The 20,035-nt window shown below is 28.0% G+C and overlaps 1 protein-coding gene across 1 annotated transcript in view; it reads left to right on the forward strand.

The window, feature by feature from the left end:
• The first annotated feature begins 12,719 nt into the window (after positions 1-12,719).
• The window catches only part of LOC124419809 (dual 3',5'-cyclic-AMP and -GMP phosphodiesterase 11-like), a 49,855-nt gene continuing 42,539 nt past the window's right edge, over positions 12,720-20,035 (forward strand). Inside the window, exon 1 of the mRNA XM_046950510.1 lies at positions 12,720-12,853. The gene's annotated coding sequence lies outside the window, so the exon portion shown is untranslated. The remainder of the gene's footprint in view (positions 12,854-20,035) is intronic.

Here is a 20,035-nt window from a genome sequence, read left to right on the forward strand (position 1 = left end):
ATGGAATATTCTCGAAAGAAGATATAGTAAAAATGTTGATTTCAATGCATACGTTTGTGTTATAAAGAAAAGCTTAAATTTTGATAACTTTGAATAAGTAATAAAAAATAAATTCCTGCAATATTCTCGAACGAAGTAATGATTTAAAAATTTTGATTTTAATTTATATATTTTGTTGAAACGAATCAATATGTAAATGAATTCCTCAATAATAATTAAGAAAAAAACGAGTTTCTGAATATTTTCGAAAGATTTTAATACAAAAACAGATTTTCTAAAATTTTTTTGAAGAAATAACGTTTGAAAAGCAAAAACAAAATAACTGATTCTTGGAATATTCTCGATAGAAGGAATAATATATAAATTTTTATTTGAAATTAATCTTTTCACAAAAACAGTCCAAAAATTTTCTTGAATAACAATAATAAAGAAAAAATTCCAGGAATATTCTCGAATAAAGTTTTAACATTATTTTATGCATTTTTGTGGAAACAAATCAATACGTAAACGAATTCCTGGAATAATCTGAAATAACCTTGAATAAAGATAAAAACGAGTTCTTGGAATATTCTCGAAAGAAGTATTAATCTATAAATTTTAATTTGAATGCAAATTTCAAAATGAATCCAGTAAGGTTCTTGAATAACCTGAAATAACCTCTAGTAAGATTTATGATTAAATTGTTTTTGTAAATTTATACATTTTAAAATCTTTAAGTTTTCACACACCTTATACAGATAAGCAACTGTTATTAACAGTTCGTTATTAAGGTCATTTTCATTTTTTTATTTTTAGAATTTTGAACTTTCTTTTAACATTTAAAATTAATTGTTTAGGTTTTAGGTTATACCTAATCTTGTCAAATACGCTGCAATTTTCCAAAATATATATTTTTGTTTTTAAGAAAAAAATATCTTTTAGAGATTTTACTAAGTGGCTCGTGTTTAATTTTCCACCTTAAGTAAAACAAAATTTTAAATTTTTTCTTGTTCAAAAATAAAAACATAAACGTGTTCAACAAATTTTATTCCCTCAAGTTTTACAAATTTTTAATTATGTTGCATGAAGAAGCTGGACAGTGGGTCGAGACAAAGAAATAAATTTTTTCAATCAAAAGTACTATTCACAAGAATTAAGAAGAAGTTTATCATATATGAATGAGAGATTGAAGAGGAATGCATATTTCTTTAAATTTTAAAAATTTACTAATTTCAATATTTTTTTAATAATTTCATTTTGGGATAATTGTGCAGCTGTTCTAAGGAATGACATGATCTTAGTCTATACTGATGGTTCAAAGACAGAAAATGGCATGAGATGGGAATCTTTTCAAAATAACTAAATCTTCTATTGTCTATTTGACTACCTGTAACCTGTACGATCCTTCAGTCATAGATATATGACATCAATATAATCGCGAGAAGAAAATTCGACAGAACACATATACTTGGACATTCTTGCTTCAATCAAAGCTCTTAAATCGAATGTTATTAAGTCAAAATATCTTCACAACCATTGACACAACTTCACGTTTATTTGATATGGGTTCAGGACATGAGGCAGTCCGGGGAAATGAAATATATATCGTCCCTAAATCTAACCCTTGCGCAAAAAGATATTGCACTCCCCTGGTGATCCTGTCACACTTCTTGGGCAGCCTTGCTTCAATCAAAGCGCTTATCTACAATGTTGTATAAACGAAATGTCTTCTCAATTTCTATTCCATCATTGGTACAACATTACGTTAAATTGATATGGGTTCCAGGACATGATGAATGCTCAACCAAAAAGTCATCCCTAGACTTAATCCTTGCTCAAAGATACACTCACACTCCCCTGGTGTTTCTGTTATACTACTTGGACATCTTTGCTTCAAGCAAAGCTCTTAACTCCAATGTTAGCAAGTCGAAATATCTTTTCAATTTCTATTCAATCATTGGCACAACATTACGTTGAATTGATATGGGTTCAGGACATGAGGCCATCCGGGGGAATGAAATATCTTTTGAATGCGCAACCAAAAAGTCGTTCATAGACCTTACCCTTGCGCAAAGATATATTCTAACTCTCCTAGTGATCATGTTGCACTACTTGGACATCCTTGCTTCAATCAAAGCAATTCTATAAAGTCGATATGTCTTAAATTCATATGGGTTCCAGAACATGAGGCCATCCGAAGGCTTTGAGTGCAACGGAACTCAGGTGATCACCACCACCATATCGAAAATGTTTTGATTCACTCTGACAATGAATAGTACTAACACTCTTCTGTCTATTAGTAAGAACAAGGCTTCTAAATAGTATGATTAGGCTTCTAAATTTATGATTGGACATATGTACACGTTATAGCTATTGTAGATGCTGTTGGAACAAGGAAGAAATGATTGCCCAGTCTTACACAAGCACTCTCTTCTTAGTAAGATTGGGCTTCTAACTGATAAAATAACTAGACACTGTATGATTGAACATATGTCAGTACGTATGGGCTACCCACATTATAACTATTGTAGAAGCTGTTTGTACAAAATAGATGTGGCTGCCCAGTCTTAGAAGACCACAAACTACTCTATCTTTGTAGAGATGTGTCACTAGTAAACATGTTCGGTTTTATTAAAAATACCGGCTGGTTTTCAGACCTTAGGAAACAAGTACACAAAGAAAAATTTTTGTACACACCTGTTACCAAATTGTTACCAAAGTGTTTAAAATTTTTCAATAACATCCGTTGTCAAAGTATTTACATATGTACATACGTAGTTATGTGTTTAGATTTAGGTTATGACAACGATGCGTTGTCTGGCAACATAGTGTCGTTCTACGTATGTCTATACTTTGACAACGGATGTTAATGAAAATTATAAACTCTTTGGTGTCAATTTGGTACCAGGTCTGTTTATTTCTTTTTTCTCTTTGTACTTGTTTCCAGGCGTGTATATTTCTCTTTTTCCTCAGTGTAGTCAACGAAAACTCTTAAGGGAATGGATCCTCTAAGGCATCACAATGGGCCACAAGGCGTGAAACTCACGGAATCAAAATCTACTTTTAAATGGCTCCTTAAACTTCATACAACTTTTTCAGTTTTAATTTTTTTTCAATAACACATATTTAGTATTAAAGTTATTATTGTTATATACCAAATGATAGATAATAACATGACCTATCATAAAATTCTACATCATATGAAATCTTTTAAAATAATAATAATCATTTATATCACTCTTTAAAATTAAAATTTAACAATGTCACTGTAAAGTTTATACTTTTTTTACTTCTGTTCTTTTAATTTATATTTAAAAATCTTTTTTTTCTGCTCTTTTGATTAATTAACTGCTGGAAAATAAATCTCCTGTTTTGGCCAAAGTATGTAACTGTGTATAATTTTGTGCTTTTAAATATATAAGTCTCAAAGGATTCCTGTTTAGAAGAAAATAAAAAACAACCATATTTTCCTTAGAAAAAGAAAATCTACTCTCCTTATTACAATATTACTTAAAAATAACCACAAATGTATAAAAACGAAAAAAAAAACGGAAATTCTTTAAAACAAAGTTTCTGTTGTCTCTAAAGTATCCTTAGAAAATTGTTTGCATGTGCATAATTAATTGGTTTCAAGTGTTATTTAAAGCTTATTTAGGGAGAGGGCTTTCAATTAACACCCCTCAAGTTGTTCAACATTAACTTGAGAGTTTTAGCTAGAAGCTTGGTATTTTGCTAGAATTGCATGTTTTATGAAATACATATTTTTTTTTTTTTTTTTGAACAAATGTTAAGTGTGTTTGTTGACTGACAATGTTTATTAGAAGAACTCATATTTCGTTTTTTTTCTTTATATTTTGTTAAAATATTATTATTTTTTTTCTTTTTGTTGGATGATGATGATTATGTTACGGTTTCATATTTTGATGATGAAAAATTATAGACAGCAACAATGGTTTGATAATTTATTATATTGTGGATTTCACAGAAATATGTTTTTATTTGGAGAATTATTATAGAAATTATAAGGAATTATTTAATTCAATTATTTATAAACTTTTTAAGCTTGTGGGCTTTAGTATAAGTAAGAAGATTTAAAAGTAACTCAAACCTGAAAAAATGAACATTTCTCCGACCTCTGTTGGGGACTTTTTATAGTCCTTAATGTATTTATGTTGTCAAATAAACGTTAAAATATAGAAAATTAAAAAAAAAAACTAAAAAAATACACCGAGGGAAAAAGAAATATACACGCCGGCTATCAAATTGACAACAAAGTGTTTTTAATTTTTTATAACATCCGTTGTCAATAGTAAGTTTACCAGCTTTCTTAACATTTTGAAAACAGATGTATATAAGATTTAAGATGTGTGTGTTGTTCGTAAGTCTATACTTTGACAACGGATGTTTTTGAAAAATTATAAACAATAGGGTGTCAATTTAGTACCAGACGTGTACCAAAAGTCCCTGAAGAGTCACATAAATGCCAAAATATTTATGCAATTTTTTATGAAAAACTAATTTTCTAGATGAGGTTTTATACGGAGAGATAGAATGTCTTAATCAAGCGGAGTATTGGAGCAATTACCAGTAGAAATCCGCGGTTACACGGATAGCTCTAAATTGGGGAATAATTGGGAATGCGTAAATTGGATTAGAATAAATATGGCGCCCACAGAAAAAAAAAACAAATACCATATTGGTTTATAAAAAAGCTTTAAGTGAATACTCTTTCAGATGTAAGGTTTACATCATATGGGTACCAGCCCACTTGGGAGTAGTCGGGAACGAAAGGGCGTACGTAATAGCTTTAAAGGGAAGGGAGCTCGAGGCAGTTAACCTGACAAATGCAAAATCATTCGACGCTATAAAAGCTAAACTAAAAATATGGGTGAGAGAATCGCACTGCCAAGCATTCGTCGAAGTTAGATCCTAGTATTTTGGAAGTGATGTTATTCCGGAAATAACATTCCTGACTAAAACAGATTGTAAGATTCTTAGGAATTATGTTCAGAAAACTGAGTAACTGAAAAATAATTCATTCAGTTCCCTTTTTTTCTTGTTTTTTTTTTCATGGTAAGGAGCACACAACAGGCCCGATAGTTGCCTGGGTGTGTTTCTTGGGATTCAATGTAGTATACATCCTCCTATCAACCTAACCTAACTCAAATTAGTTGTTTTCCATAATACAACAATTTCACCTCTAATTTCACATAAAAATTACTTCCACAGAATGACTTTGGATGTTGTGAATTTGAAATCAAATAAAAGGAACATCCCTTCTATGACAAACCTGTGTTAAAATCATTACTTCTTGAGGTCTTATTCAGTACTTCCATAGAGTAAATTATAATTCTTTTTCGCATCTTTGGAAGTTCTCTTTTTTTTTTTGCTGGGGTTTGTAGAGTCAAATATGGGCCGATCTTTACAAAAATCAATTGTTTTAGTAATACTTATAAAATACAACTTTTATAAACTTATTTGTGCCAAATTTTGGACCTAAACATGACATATAGATGATTTTCAAAAAACATATCAAATTTTTATCAAAATATAATAAATATAACGGACTTTACCTTGCAGGATAGATGGAGCTTACGTGGATAGACGGACAGACGGACGGAAGGACAGACATATCTAAAAAGATTCAGAAAGTGACTCTAAATCATTTTGTGTACAAACATTAGCACTAAAGTATAATACCCTTCCCACTCTACTGGTGTATTGCACAAAAAACAATATAAGTAAAATTTTTATCACTTAAAAGTGTGAATTTCGAACATTTGTTCGTATTTTTTTACAAAAGTTAAGAATGTGATAAAAATTTTACTGCTATGTTTACAGGATTAAAGGATACATGAGTTTCAAAAAAAGAAAGTACCAAAATACTGGTATAACATGTTTTCTTCTAAAAAGTACCAAATTTCTAAAAAAGTACCAGACCAAACAATAATATGTGACCAATTATACTTCAAAGCTCACAAGTTTATTAAATACATGAGTTGCAAAAAAAGGTACCAAACCAAATTACAGTTTTTATTCTTTAACATCTAAAAAGTTCCAATGTTGAAAAAATACCAAAAACCTGATTGCTTTCTTTTTGATACGAATGTGATATAAATTTTACTTCTAAGCTCACAGGTTTAAAGAATACAAAAAGGAGGAGCAAAAAAAAAAAAAAAAAACTACCAAAATTTAGACTTAACCCATTTACTCCATAATAGTACCTCATTACGAAAAGGTACCAGACCCTCTGTCTTTATGTCTAAACTTACAGACTTAGAAGATACAAAAGCTCCAAAGAAGTACCAAACTACAATTTTTGTCCCGTTAACTCCAAAAAAAGTTTAAATTTTCAAAAAAGCACCAGACAACTGTCTGCTTGTTCCTTATCTAAACAACGATGAGTGTATATTTTTTTTGGTATCTTTTTTAGGTTAGGAAATATGCTGTTAATAAATTTATCCCTTTTTATTCCTTTTTAACTCTTTTGGTACTTTTTCTCTTACTTGCAATATCGTAGTTGGTATTTTATCAAAATTTTAGACTCAAGAGTAAATTACTTTATTATTCGCAAATATCAAGCATTAAATCGATCTATAATCTGTATAATATATCAGAAATTGGGTTTTAAATTTTGAGAACTTTCTCTTCATATGACACGCAAAACTTTGGTACTTTCTCAAAATTTTTAACCAAACAGTTAATAGTTTTATCATTGACAAATATTTAGTATTAAATTGAAAAGTTATTATGATTTTGCATCCTCTGAAAGTATGATCAATTAAAATTCAGACTTTTTGAGAGCTTTTTTAGATTTCACCTTGAAACATAATCTATTTGCTGACTATTACCATTAAAAATAAAGTTTAATTTTCAAAACAATTTCTCTGTCATTTCCTTAAAATTTTAATTAATATTTTATACAACAAACAAAACTTTATAAAAATATATTTTTCTAAATCTCCTTTGATTTTCCTGTCAGCTGTTTCCTATCATTTCCTTTGCCAACACACTCAAATGCATTTATTTTCTCAAAGATAACAAAATAGTGTAAATAAGTTAAAGTATCTACTACTAACATCAAACACGTGTTCAAGTTATAATTTCCGTTTCCCTGTCAAAAGCTGTTAAATGAAAAACTACAACTGCACATTTTTCAAATATTCCATTTATATATATCTTTTTCACAAAAATACAAACAAAAACTAACGGTATTATAAAGGCCTTTAAATATCATTGCCATGTCAATCAAATAACTACATCAAAAAAGCCAGCTCTTGAGTAAAAGCTTTTTTTGAAAAAAAAAATAACTCAATTAGTGCAAAATGTAAGAAAAAAGCTTTATTTGCTCATATTTTTCTCCCCACCCAAAAGTTTAATGACTGTTTAATGCCGGCATTATTAAGTTGGTTATATTGTTGTTATTGGATATCTAGCATGTGTTTTTTCTTACTTTGTATATTCTTATTTTGTTTTACATACATATATCTGATTTTTTTCTCGTTTTTTTCTACTTTTTGAAAATGTGTTGAAACCTCAAAAAAACGTAGCACGGAAGCCATTTAGCGTCACTTTGTAAAATGTTTCGTTTTTGTTAAAGTTTTTTTCTCTTCCTCTCACTGCTTGTTGTCTTTTTGACATTTTCTTTTTCTCTTTATTCTTGAAGTGTGTGTAAATGTTTTATGTTGTTGTTTTTATTTTCTTACTAAACGTGACTACAGGTTGATTAACGGCATTGTGGTTAAAACTGCAAACACACAGTTTGAACACAGTTACACACTAATACTAAACACAAGCACCCATGTGCCAGATATTAGTGAAAAGCAGCAAACACAGTGGGCTTGGAAAGATGAAAGATGTGACTACAAAATGCAAAAATGAAGAACTGAACTAGTGCAGTTCAGAACTGAACTAAAACTGATCTAAAACTGAACTAGAACTGAACTAGAACTGAACTAGAACTGAACTAGAACTGAACTAGAACTGAACTAGAACTGAACTAGAACTGAACTAGAACTGAACTAGAACTGAACTAGAACTGAACTAGAACTGAACTAGAACTGAACTAGAACTGAACTAGAACTGAACTAGAACTGAACTAGAACTGAACTAGAACTGAACTAGAACTGAACTAGAACTGAACTAGAACTGAACTAGAACTGAACTAGAACTGAACTAGAACTGAACTAGAACTGAACTAGAACTGAACTAGAACTGAACTAGAACTGAACTAGAACTGAACTAGAACTGAACTAGAACTGAACTAGAACTGAACTAGAACTGAACTAGAACTGAACTAGAACTGAACTAGAACTGAACTAGAACTGAACTAGAACTGAACTAGAACTGAACTAGAACTGAACTAGAACTGAACTAGAACTAAACTAGAACTGAACTAGAACTGAACTAGAACTGATATAAAACTGAACTAGAACTGAACTTGAACTAGAACTGAACTAGAACTGAACTAGAACTGAACTAGAACTGAACTAGAACTGAACTAGAACTGAACTAGAACTGAACTAGAACTGAACTAGAACTGAACTAGAACTGAACTAGAACTGAACTAGAACTGAACTAGAACTGAACTAGAACTGAACTAGAACTGAACTAGAACTGAACTAGAACTGAACTAGAAAGAACTGAACTAGAACTGAACTAGAACTGAACTAGAACTGAACTAGAACTGAACTAGAACTGAACTAGAACTAAACTAGAACTGAACTAGAACTGAACTAGAACTGATATAAAACTGAACTAGAACTGAACTTGAACTAGAACTAGAACTAGAACTGAACTAGAACTGAACTAGAACTGAACTAGAACTGAACTAGAACTGAACTAGAACTGAACTAGAACTGAACTAGAACTGAACTAGAACTGAACTAGAACTGAACTAGAACTGAACTAGAACTGAACTAGAACTGAACTAGAACTGAACTAGAACTGAACTAGAACTGAACTAGAACTGAACTAGAACTGAACCAGAATTGAACTAAAGCTGAACTTTAACTAGGTTAGAAAAGTCCTTTAATAATCAAAAAACTTTTGTTGAAACTTTCGTTATGTGCCGCCCACTGTTTTGTGGTTCTCCCTCTTTATATTTATTTGCCTTTTTCCTCTCCACTAAGTATGTTTGTATTGGTATTAACAACTCTGGTGTTTGTATGGGTTTTTAGTTGATTTAGCCAAAAGCAGGCAGCTGTTTTATGTTGCTGTTGCCAGTTTATTTATTTTCCTCTTTATATGTATTAACCCTTGTGGTGAGTATTTATATTTCTAAAGGCGGAAGTTTTTTTTTTCATTTTCTGTTCTAGTGCTTAAATAATATTGATGCAGTTTGTATTAATTACATTTGCAATTTTGTATTTATCAAAAAACTTTGATCTTACAATTAATTGTATTTATTGTTAATTAGTTATTGTTAATCATAACTTTGTATATATATATTTTTTAGATATTTATTTATTAGTTTATTTATTTGTCTGCTAGCATTTGTCAACAATTTTGCAAGTACACAGCTGTTTAGTTCAACAGTTAGTGTTGTCAGATGGGAGCGATAAACTTTTTTGAAATAAGGTTTATCACAGTTTAAAATGGCTTGATAAGAAGTTAAGAGTTGTTAATAAAATTTTTATTAATTTAAAGTTTTTATTTGTTTATATTATAGTTATATATTTTTATGTCTAAACACATCACCTTTAGTTAAAATTAAGACTTTTTATAATTTATATTATTTATTGATATTCTTTGCACTTAAATTGATAATAAATAGAAAAAACTTTAAATTATTTCATTCAAAATTAATATTACTCATACCATACCTAGTCCTTTAATATATTTTTTTTAATTTCTAAACTATTGGTCCAATCTAATATTCTTATATGAGAAAATTGAAGAGGAAGGTTTAATATTTTTTAAATATTAACTAATAAACACCCTGTTGGAAAATGACAAGAATTACAGGGTTTTCAAATTGAACATTTTAGAAGAATATAATTGTTTCTTCTATTTTTATTAGTTATTGATATATGTCATGCTCTGAGTATGCTAACAAAAGCATTTTATTGGAAAAAATCTGAAATTTCTTTGGGAAATTCTTAAATTTTTAATTTTATTAAAATTAATATTACTTATACCACCCGTAATCCTCTATTAACAAATTCCTTCGTAACTTTTAAACTATGAATCGGATTGGAAAGTCTTGTATGGGAAAATTAAAGAGAAAAGACTAAGCTTGCTTAAATGTTAACCTGTAAACACCCTGTTAATACTGTTGAATACTTAGTGTTTTACAGGGTTTTAGAATTGATCATTTTAGTAGAATAGAACTGTTTCTTTTATTGTTATTATTTATTGAATACTTTTTTGCTCTGAATATGCTGACAATAGGATTTTGTTGAAAAGAAATCTAAAATATTATTGGAAAATTTTTAAATTTTCAATTTTATTAACTATTAATATCACTCATACCACCAGTGGTCCTGCATTAACAAAATCCTTCATAACTTTTAAACTGTAAATCGGATGGAAAAGTCTTGTATAAGAATATTAGAGAGGAAGGTCGAATCTTTCTAGAATATTACACGGTTAACAAACTGTTTGAATGCGTATCGATTTACAGGGTGTCAAAATTGAAAAATTTCGGAAAAATATTTTTTTTCTTAAAATTTTTTATTATTCTTGTTGTTTTTTGTTTTGAATCTGCACACAGATGCATTTTATTCAAGAGATATTAAAAATGTCATTGGAAAATTTTTAAATTTAAATTTTTTTTATTTAATATTAATCTCACTCATACCACCCGTGGTCCTATATTAACAAATTCCTTCATAACTTTTTAACTATAAATCAGATTAAAAAGTCTTGTATAAGAAAATTAAGGAGGAAGGTCTAATTTTTCTACAATATGACATGGTGAACATCCTGGTCTAATGCGTATGGATTTACAGGGTGTCGAAATTGAAAAATGTTTTTTTTCTTAAAATTTTTTATTATTTCCATAGCGTTTTTGCTTTAAACATGCACACAAACGGATTTTTTCAAGTGAAATTTAAAATTTCATTAAAAAATTCTTAAATTTTCAATTTTATTAACAATTAACATTACTCATACCACCCGTGGTCCTATTTTAAAAGATTCCTTCATAACTTTTAAACTGTAAATCGGATGGAAATATCTTGTATACAAAAATTAAAGAGGAAGGTCTAAGCTTGCTGGAATATTACATAGTAAACATCCTGTTCGAATACCTATCGATTTACAGGGTTTCAAAATTTAACATTGTTGCTCTTAGTTGTAAAAATCTATTTAAGTAAAATTGTCAAAATCGTATAGAATATAGCTGAGATCAAAGTAGCTTTTTAGCCTTTTAAAGAGATCTTCTATTTCTAAATGTTTACTTAAGTTATGGTTACCTCTTAAGGGGTTAAGTTTAGGATAAATCCTTATTGCAAATATGCAACAATATTTACATTACAAAATATAATAAAACCACTATAAAAACGTATTATAAAGACATATAAAATACTAAGAAAGATAACAGCAACAACAAAAACATACAAACAACTATTAAAAAAAAAAAAAACAAACAATAAAAACAAAACAAAAGCAAAAATAAACTAAAATTGACAGGCGAATTCAAATACTGAACTTTCAACTGAAAAAGCGAATAATATATGAGTACAAATTTTTGAGTGAGTAAATGTAAAGAATTTGAGAGCAATAAACATAAAAGAAAGACAAAACAAAAAATATAATAAAGAAACAAGCGAATAAAAGATAAATTCGCCGCAAAATAAATAATATGAAACTTTGGCAAATGCACTATAAAGTATTTAAACAAAAATTTATTTTAGTATCGCTGAGATATTCCACGAGTACGGTTGTGCCCAGTAAAACAAGAAAAAAACGAAAGCATAAAAAAGAGAGAGAATATTTTAAATAAAACGTTTTTTTATTTAAATATTGCTTGAAATTTTGAAATTTTAAAAAAACATACAAGAAAAACACAAAACAAAAACGTGTAAAATTTTAAGAAGAAAAAGTAGCGAATTAATAAAAAAGAAGAAATAATTAAATAAAAATAATTTAAATTACAACAATACAAAATTTCTTTTTTGCTAGTAAATAATTGTTGTTATTTTGATTAAAAAAAAAAATAAAAATATACAAATTTAAAAAGAAAGAAGAGAGAAAAATAAAAACAAAAATAAAACGTAACATTTAGTTAAGGAATGGAAAAGTTTTAAATTCAAGTGCATTAATTTTCTTAAATAAAACAAAAAAATGCGTTAAAACGGAAATGTAAAATGTATTAAAAGTGTTTAAAAGAAATTTTTATAAAATTAATAACATTTGTAAAAAAATTGTAAATATTTGTTTTATATTTAAAGTTTTTGAAAAACCTCAAAAAATTAACAATTTAAAGCAAAATTTTAAATATTGCTCTAAAAGTGTTAAGAAAATATTAAAAATCTTTAAAAAATTTGTTTAAAATTAAAAAAAAAAAATTAGTTAAATGAATAAATTAAGTTTGAAAATTTTAACTAAAAAAGTCAGCTTTAATTTATGTAAATATTAATAAATTTTCAAAATCTAATAAAATTAAAATAAAATTTAAAAAGTTTTTAAAAAAATCTTAAAGAAAATTTTAAAATTAAAAAAAAATATTTTATTTTAATAAAAAGGCTTTAAAACTTGAAATAAAATGTACCATTTGTGAAAAATAAAAAAAAATTAAATAAAATAAAAATCTTTTACCGAAAAAGTGAGTTGTTTTTAATATAAAAAAAGTGAAACAAAAATTCTCCCAAAAAAGTGCAAAAAATTTCATTGATTTTCTTCATTCTTCAGTGCAATAATAATGTTGATGGTTAGTGTGATTAACATATTACTTAATTACTTTAATATCTATAAAATAAATCTGTAATTTCCTCAACAAAACACTTAAATGTTAAATTTAAATAAAATTAATATTACTCATACCACCCGTAGTTCAGTGTTAAGAAAATCTCTTGTAACTACTTAACTATAGTTTAGATTGAATAAATATGTATAGGAAAATTAAAGTGAGAGATTAAAGCTTTCTTAAATATTAAATTATAATCACTGTACTTAAATATTAACAGAGTTAAATACTTTCAACAGTTTTAAATTAATATTACTCATACCACCCGCAGTTCTCCGCTAAAAAAACACTTTGTAATTATTAAACTATAGCTAATATTGAGAAATTTTGTAAGGGAAAATTAAAGTAAGATTCTAAGCTTTCCTTAATACCAAACCATAGATCAATCCTTTGCAATACACAGTTAGTTGCAACAAGCAGTCTTTGAACATTTTTTTTTTATTTTCAACACTTTTGTTTTTCATTCTATTAGATTTATGCTTTAATGTGATATTTATTATAATAAGACGGATGTTTATTTATAAAAAGTTTCAAATCTTATAAGAAATATCCTTAATTTATAATTTCAATAACAATTAATATTACTCATACCACCCGTAAGACATTATTAATATATTCCTTTGGTTTTTTCTAAACTCTGGATCAGATTGAAAAGTCATGTATAAGATAATTAAAGGGAAGGATATCAGTATTCTAAAAATTTTAACCCTTAAACGTTCTATCCAAATACATAGTAAATTTTCGTGTAATCAAATTGAACGTCTTAAAAGACATAATAGTTTTCATCTTACTTTAATATGTTAATGATAATAGTGATTATGATGATAGACACATGTGTATTTGTTCTCATCAAAGTCTTAAATTTCACTAGAAAACTTTTAAATTTGTAATTTCATTAACAATTAATATTACTCATACCATACGTAGTCCATTAGTAATAAATTTCTTTATAACTTCTAAACTATGGATCGCATTGGAATGTCATGTAAAAGAAAATTAAAGAGAAAGATCTAGACTTTCTTAGCTATTAACTCAGAAACACCCTGTTTAAATACATATTCTTTTACAGGGTGCTGAAAAGTTAAAACATTTTAGCCGGAAAATCTTTCTTCAAATTTTCGTTATTTTTATGATTCTGCTCATGTTTAAATGTAATTTTAATGATAAGTGTAAAAAAATATATGCACTACTTATCAAAAGTCTAAGATTTCTCCCATAAATGCTTGAATTTGCAATTTTCTTCACAATTAATATTACTCATACCACCCGTGCCACCACTGTATGCAAATGCCTTCGTAACTTTTAAACTATAGATCAGATTGAAAAGTTATATACAACAAAAAGGAAATAAAATGTCTAAGTTATTGTAAAAATTAACCCTTAGACATTTTCTTCCAATATTTAAAGGTTTATGTGAGGTCAAAGTTGAACATTTTTAGTAAAAAAAACTTTCTTTAACATTTTTCCTTTTTTCGAAATTTTTAATGTTAAAATATCATAGTGATGATGGTGTTGCTAAATGGATTTCTAAAAAGTCTAAGATTTCACTTATAAAACCCAAAATTTCCAAACTTGATTCCCTATTAACATTACTCATACCACCTGCAGGCCAATGTTAGAAAAACGTACGTAACTTCTAAACTATAACTCAGATAGAAAAGTCGTGTATAACGAAATTAAAGTAAAAGATTTAAGTTGTCCTAAAAATTAACCCTTAAACATCCGTTTCCAATACTTGTTGGTTTATTGAAGGTCAAAGTTGAAACTTTTTAATGAAAGATTTTATTTTAATATTCTGCCTTTTTGATTTTCTTCATATAAAAATATCATATTGATGATGGTGATGTATAAATTGTTTTTTAAAAAGTCTAAGATTTCACTTATAAAACTCTAAATTACTAAATTTTATTCCCAATTAATATTACTCATACCACCTGCAGACCACTGTTAGAAAAAAACACACGTAACTTCTAAACTAAGGATCAGATTGAAAACTCGTGTATAGCGAAGTTAAAGTAAAAGATCTAAGTTGTCCTATAAATTAACTCTAAAACATCTTGTTCCAATATTTATTGTTTAATTGGAGGTGAAAGTTGAACCTTTTTAATGAAAGATTTTATTTTATTATTCTGCCTTTTTGATTTTGTTCATATTAAAATATGAAACTTTAAAGTGATATTGATGGAGGTGGTGCAACATGGAAGCGTTTTTATTTAATTTGAATCAAAAACATTACTTAAAAGCCTTTAATTTTTAAAATTATTTAAAATTAATATTACTCATACCAACCGTAGTCCAAGATTAGCAAATTTCTTTGTAACTTCTAAACTATAAATCTGGTTTGAATGTCATGTCCAAGAAATTTGAAGAGATGAATCTAAACTTTTATAAATATAAAACCATACAAATTCTGCTTAAAAATTTAAAAAGTTACAGGATGTTCAAAAAACTTCAATTTGTTCTCAAATATGAATAAGAAAATGATTTCAGCTTTCTTTATTAAACCTTAAACATCCAGTTTAAATTGGCGAAGAGTTACAGAGTTTCATAGTTTATAACTTTAGTTTAAAAATTTCTTTGTGCTGCAATATTGATGAGTGTTTTTTGGTTTTCATCACTTTGTGTTTAAATAAGTTTTATTCATTCATTGATTCAATTTGTATATATATAAATAAAAACAAATTTAAATACTCATACATAAACTATATCTATATACAATTATACACATACAGTATTGAACAAAACTTAAGTAACTTTTAAAGTATAAATATAAAAATTGTTTTGATTAATAAAGTGAATCCTTTGCAATGATCCCAACTGCTTCTCCACAAATTTTCACAAATTTTTGTAGCAATTCTTAGTTCGCCAAAATTTAAAAAAAAACTCTGTCTTGGTTCTCAACCATATTGTGTAAAAATTAATTAAACTAAAAATTTGTATAGATTTTTATATAAACACACACACAAGATACATATCTCTACAAACTCGTGTTTGTAGATAATTTATTTGATTTTTTTTTAATTTTTTTTTTGTTTAATTTAAAAGGTCTGCAATTGTGAAATTGTGAAAAAAATTAATAAAATATAAAAAAATAAATAATAAATTTTAAGTGATAAAGATATAAACAAATAAACGTAAGAATATGCATGTCTATAACTCATACATGTGCAAAAAAAAAAAAAAAAAAAACAAAACGACAAAAGAAAACAGGAAAAAAAATCTCATATCAACTGATTTTATTTATTTCAATTTTCAAGTGTAATTTTGTATTTTTTTCGCTCAAAATATTTGTTTAAAAACAAAATATCAGAAGGGAAAAATCGCAAAATTTTCTTATCTGTAAGAGGTTCTTTTTTTGTTGTTGTTGTTAATAGGTAATTCTTAGAATAGTGTAATCTATTACAATTGTCTTGTGATAATATATTAATTTTGAATTAGTTTTGTTAAAACTCATTCATTATACTTGAGATTTGAGTTAATTAAAATATTGGCGGGTTATTTTTTTTACCGAAAATTTTCCATTTTGAAAAATTTTGTCAACAACTCACCAGGAACTAGTGACGTAACTGGTTCATAAAGGAAGATTTCCATTTTTTTAAAAACATTTTAAAATTGACAGTTGTAACTATCAAATGACATGACAGTTTTTATACCCTAGACCACTATTGTGAGGAGGATATTATGCGTTTGTGCTGATGTTTGTAACACCCAAAAATATTGGTTTTAGGTCTTAAAGTATAACAATCGGTTCAGTTGATTTAGCTATGTCCGCCCATCTGTACATCTGTCCTGTGTCCATGCAAACGTCCGTCCTTCCGTCCGTCCTTCCGTCCTTCCTTCCGTCCTTCCTTCCGTCCTTCCGTCCGTCCTGTGTCAATGTAAATCTGGTTCGCACGCTACAAGCCGCAATTTTCAAGATAATTTAATAAAATTTGACACATACTCTTCTTTTGGTCCAATAATGAACGATATTAAAAATGCTTGAAATCGGTCTATTATTCCGCTTAGACTTCCTTCACAAAAAAAATTTCATCTATAGTTCTTTTAAATTCTTGTGTAAACAAAAGTAAACTGTCAAGTAGAATCGAAGAGATTTCGAGACATTGTGTTAGTTTTAATAAAAAGTTCAGAATTTTGTTCATATCTCCATTAGTTATGGAGCGATTTTAATGAGTAATGAACTTCTCGTAAGTATGACAAGTAAAATCGTTTATGCTTTTCATGAGACACACAGAGATTTTTTGATTCTTCTATAAATAAAGTTCTTTATATGAAAATCTTTTGTAGGATCGAAAAATTATGTTGAGAAAATTCTCAGAAAGACAAGAGCAATTTTAGTTTATGATTCAATAATATGGAGAAAAAGTGTCATTTCAACTTTTGCAAGAATTTCAAGGAACATGCTGTTTGGTTGGAGGGGTTTGATTGCATACCAGACACAGATCATGTCTTAATCTTTGAAACGCTAATCCCAGCGTTATTATCCTGAGAGTGATATAAGTCTGAAAATAGCATTCCTCAAAAACATTGAATGGATTTTTTTTAGGAATTACTTGAGTTTCTGAACATTGAACCAACATTCTATGAAAAAGAGCTTACAGAGCTGGTATTTCTGGTAACATATTGATTAGGTGCCAACAGCACTTGAATCAATCAAATTTAAATGCCATGTTCTAAAGTGAAGCCTATAGAGCATTCAAAATCGAACTGGATAAGGTCTTGAACCCTGATAGGCAAAGAGCTTTTTTGCTCTCTTAATTTCACATGCAAGTATAATTGCAATTGTATAAAAAAAACTTTAAAAACCAGTAAGAGAAAATACTTTTTTAACTCTGACGATTTAGGTTCTAGACTATTAAATGAGTGAGACAAAGAGTCTATTTATATTTGGCTTTAGTCTTGATTTATTTTCATATACAATCTCTTTTATTTTGGGACATCGCCATGCTTGCCTCCAATCTATTTGAAGTCCTCTTACAAGGTCTCTCGTATGGTAACTAATGATCCTCTTTTTGAATGCGGCTACTCCCAAACTTCTTGAAAATACTGCAGGAGTAACTTATAACAGTTTTTGACCATAATCATCAGGTGGTTCTAATCTTGTATTTTAAAACTTATTAAACATTAAAAAATTGGTGAGAGATCAACGAATGAATGTATATGTAATCGGGTTCCTAATCAGTTTCTTAAACGATCTTGTTATATCCGTTCAAAGGCTTTATTGTCTCTCGATTAGTAACAAATGATCCTCTTTTTAAATCCTGCTGCTCTCAAACCTTTTTTCAAATACAGCATAAGCAACTTTTAGTAGTTTTTTAAGCTTTTTTTGAGTTTTTACCACAATCTTCATGTGGTTTTAATTTTGGACTTCCAACTTGTAAAAATGGAAGAATTAGTCATAGACCAATCAAAGGAATGTGTTCATACGGGACGATCTTGTCATTCAAAGACTTCTTACATGGTTTCTTGTATGGCAACCAAAGATCCTCTTTTTTAATACTGCAATTGTATATATTCTATATCCTAATTAGATTCTAAGACGATCGTGTCAAGTCTGCCCATCCATCTATTTACTGAAAGTACAATAGCGCCATTAATTTTGCCAGATAATCTGATCATTTTCATTAACTTTAAATCTTTGTCGTTTTATTCCCTTCATCATTTTGCTGGGTTACCTGTTATATGTACTTTTTGTGTTCATTTTAAATATATACAGACGGACAGATACTCAGTCACTCAGACAAAGGCAAAAGCATACAAATTTACATAGAAATGAAAAATAAACCCTGCAAACCAACTGGAGCAAAGATTCTCATAATTTCTGCTTTAACTATGATCTAAAGCCTACATCGGCAGAGAGTAAAAAAATATATTCTCTTAGAGGTTTTAACACTTTTTATGCATGTGTAATCATACATGCGTGTAAATTTAAGAGGGCAAGAAAGCTCTTAACAAAGCTCCTTGACGATCACGGATCTAAAGAAATCTTATTTTTAGATATAGAGAGAACTACTATACGGGTAAAAGGTAAAACATAAATGAATGTACGAAAATCCCTTGCTTCTCCATTAAAACTGCAGGGTTCTCACTTTTATACACAAATACATACACCCATTTATATGTATTCGAGAAAAAAAATCAAATCGACAAATTAAATATTTTTAAACATTTTACGGTACATAGAGCGATGTATGAATGGGTTATGTATGCATTTTCGTACAATTATGCCATCGTTTGCATTTTTCTGTTGGTTCATTACAAAAAAATGCTTCATTTTTAATGAAAAAAAAAAACACATAACTGAGAATAATAAAAGTGAAATAAAAAATTTTAAATTGAAAAAATATTTGCATACACATAAGGTGTTTCTTTGCTATTTCTCTTTTTATTTAGTTAGTTTTTTACCAAAAGAAAATTATCAAACAAAAATTTCATAAAAAAACATTTTTTTTTTCTTAATTTAGGAAAATTTTATTTTCAGCTTTGAAAATGAATTTGTATAAATTTGTTAAAAATAAGTCACCAGAAATATTTCATCATCATATGATTAACAGAATTTACTTTATATTTGTTGTTGCAATCGTTTTAAGGCTCTAATTAATTAGACATGATTTTTGTAGAGTATGCGTTCGGTTGATTGTTGCTGCTGCTTCTGCTACACATGTTTTTAATTTTAGTTTTTTTCTTTTGATATTTTCGTGAATATTTTAAGAGGAAAAATCTTATGATCGTCAAAAAAAGTTTTTTTTTATTATGCTATACGAAAGCATATAAATCGATCTGTAAATAGTTTAAATTGTTTTTATTTACTTTGTAAATCAGGTGTGGATAATTGAAATTCCAAAGAAGGGGTCACTTCTTTTAAAAAGACTAGCCACAGTCTAGACTATGGACTTAATTATAGACTATACTATAAACTAGACTAAAAGCAAGAAAACAAACAAAACTATAGACTAGATTTTAGACTAAACTATAGACTAGACTATAGTCTAGTCTGTAGACTGAACTATAGACTAGACTATAGACTAGACTATAGAATTGACTATAGACTAGACTATAGACTAGACTATAGACAAGACTATAGACTAGACTATAGACTAGACTATAGACTAGACTATAGACTAGACTATAGACTAGACTATAGAC

This window comes from Lucilia cuprina, chromosome 2 (assembly GCF_022045245.1).
Source record: "Lucilia cuprina isolate Lc7/37 chromosome 2, ASM2204524v1, whole genome shotgun sequence".
Classification (NCBI taxonomy): domain Eukaryota; kingdom Metazoa; phylum Arthropoda; class Insecta; order Diptera; family Calliphoridae; genus Lucilia; species Lucilia cuprina.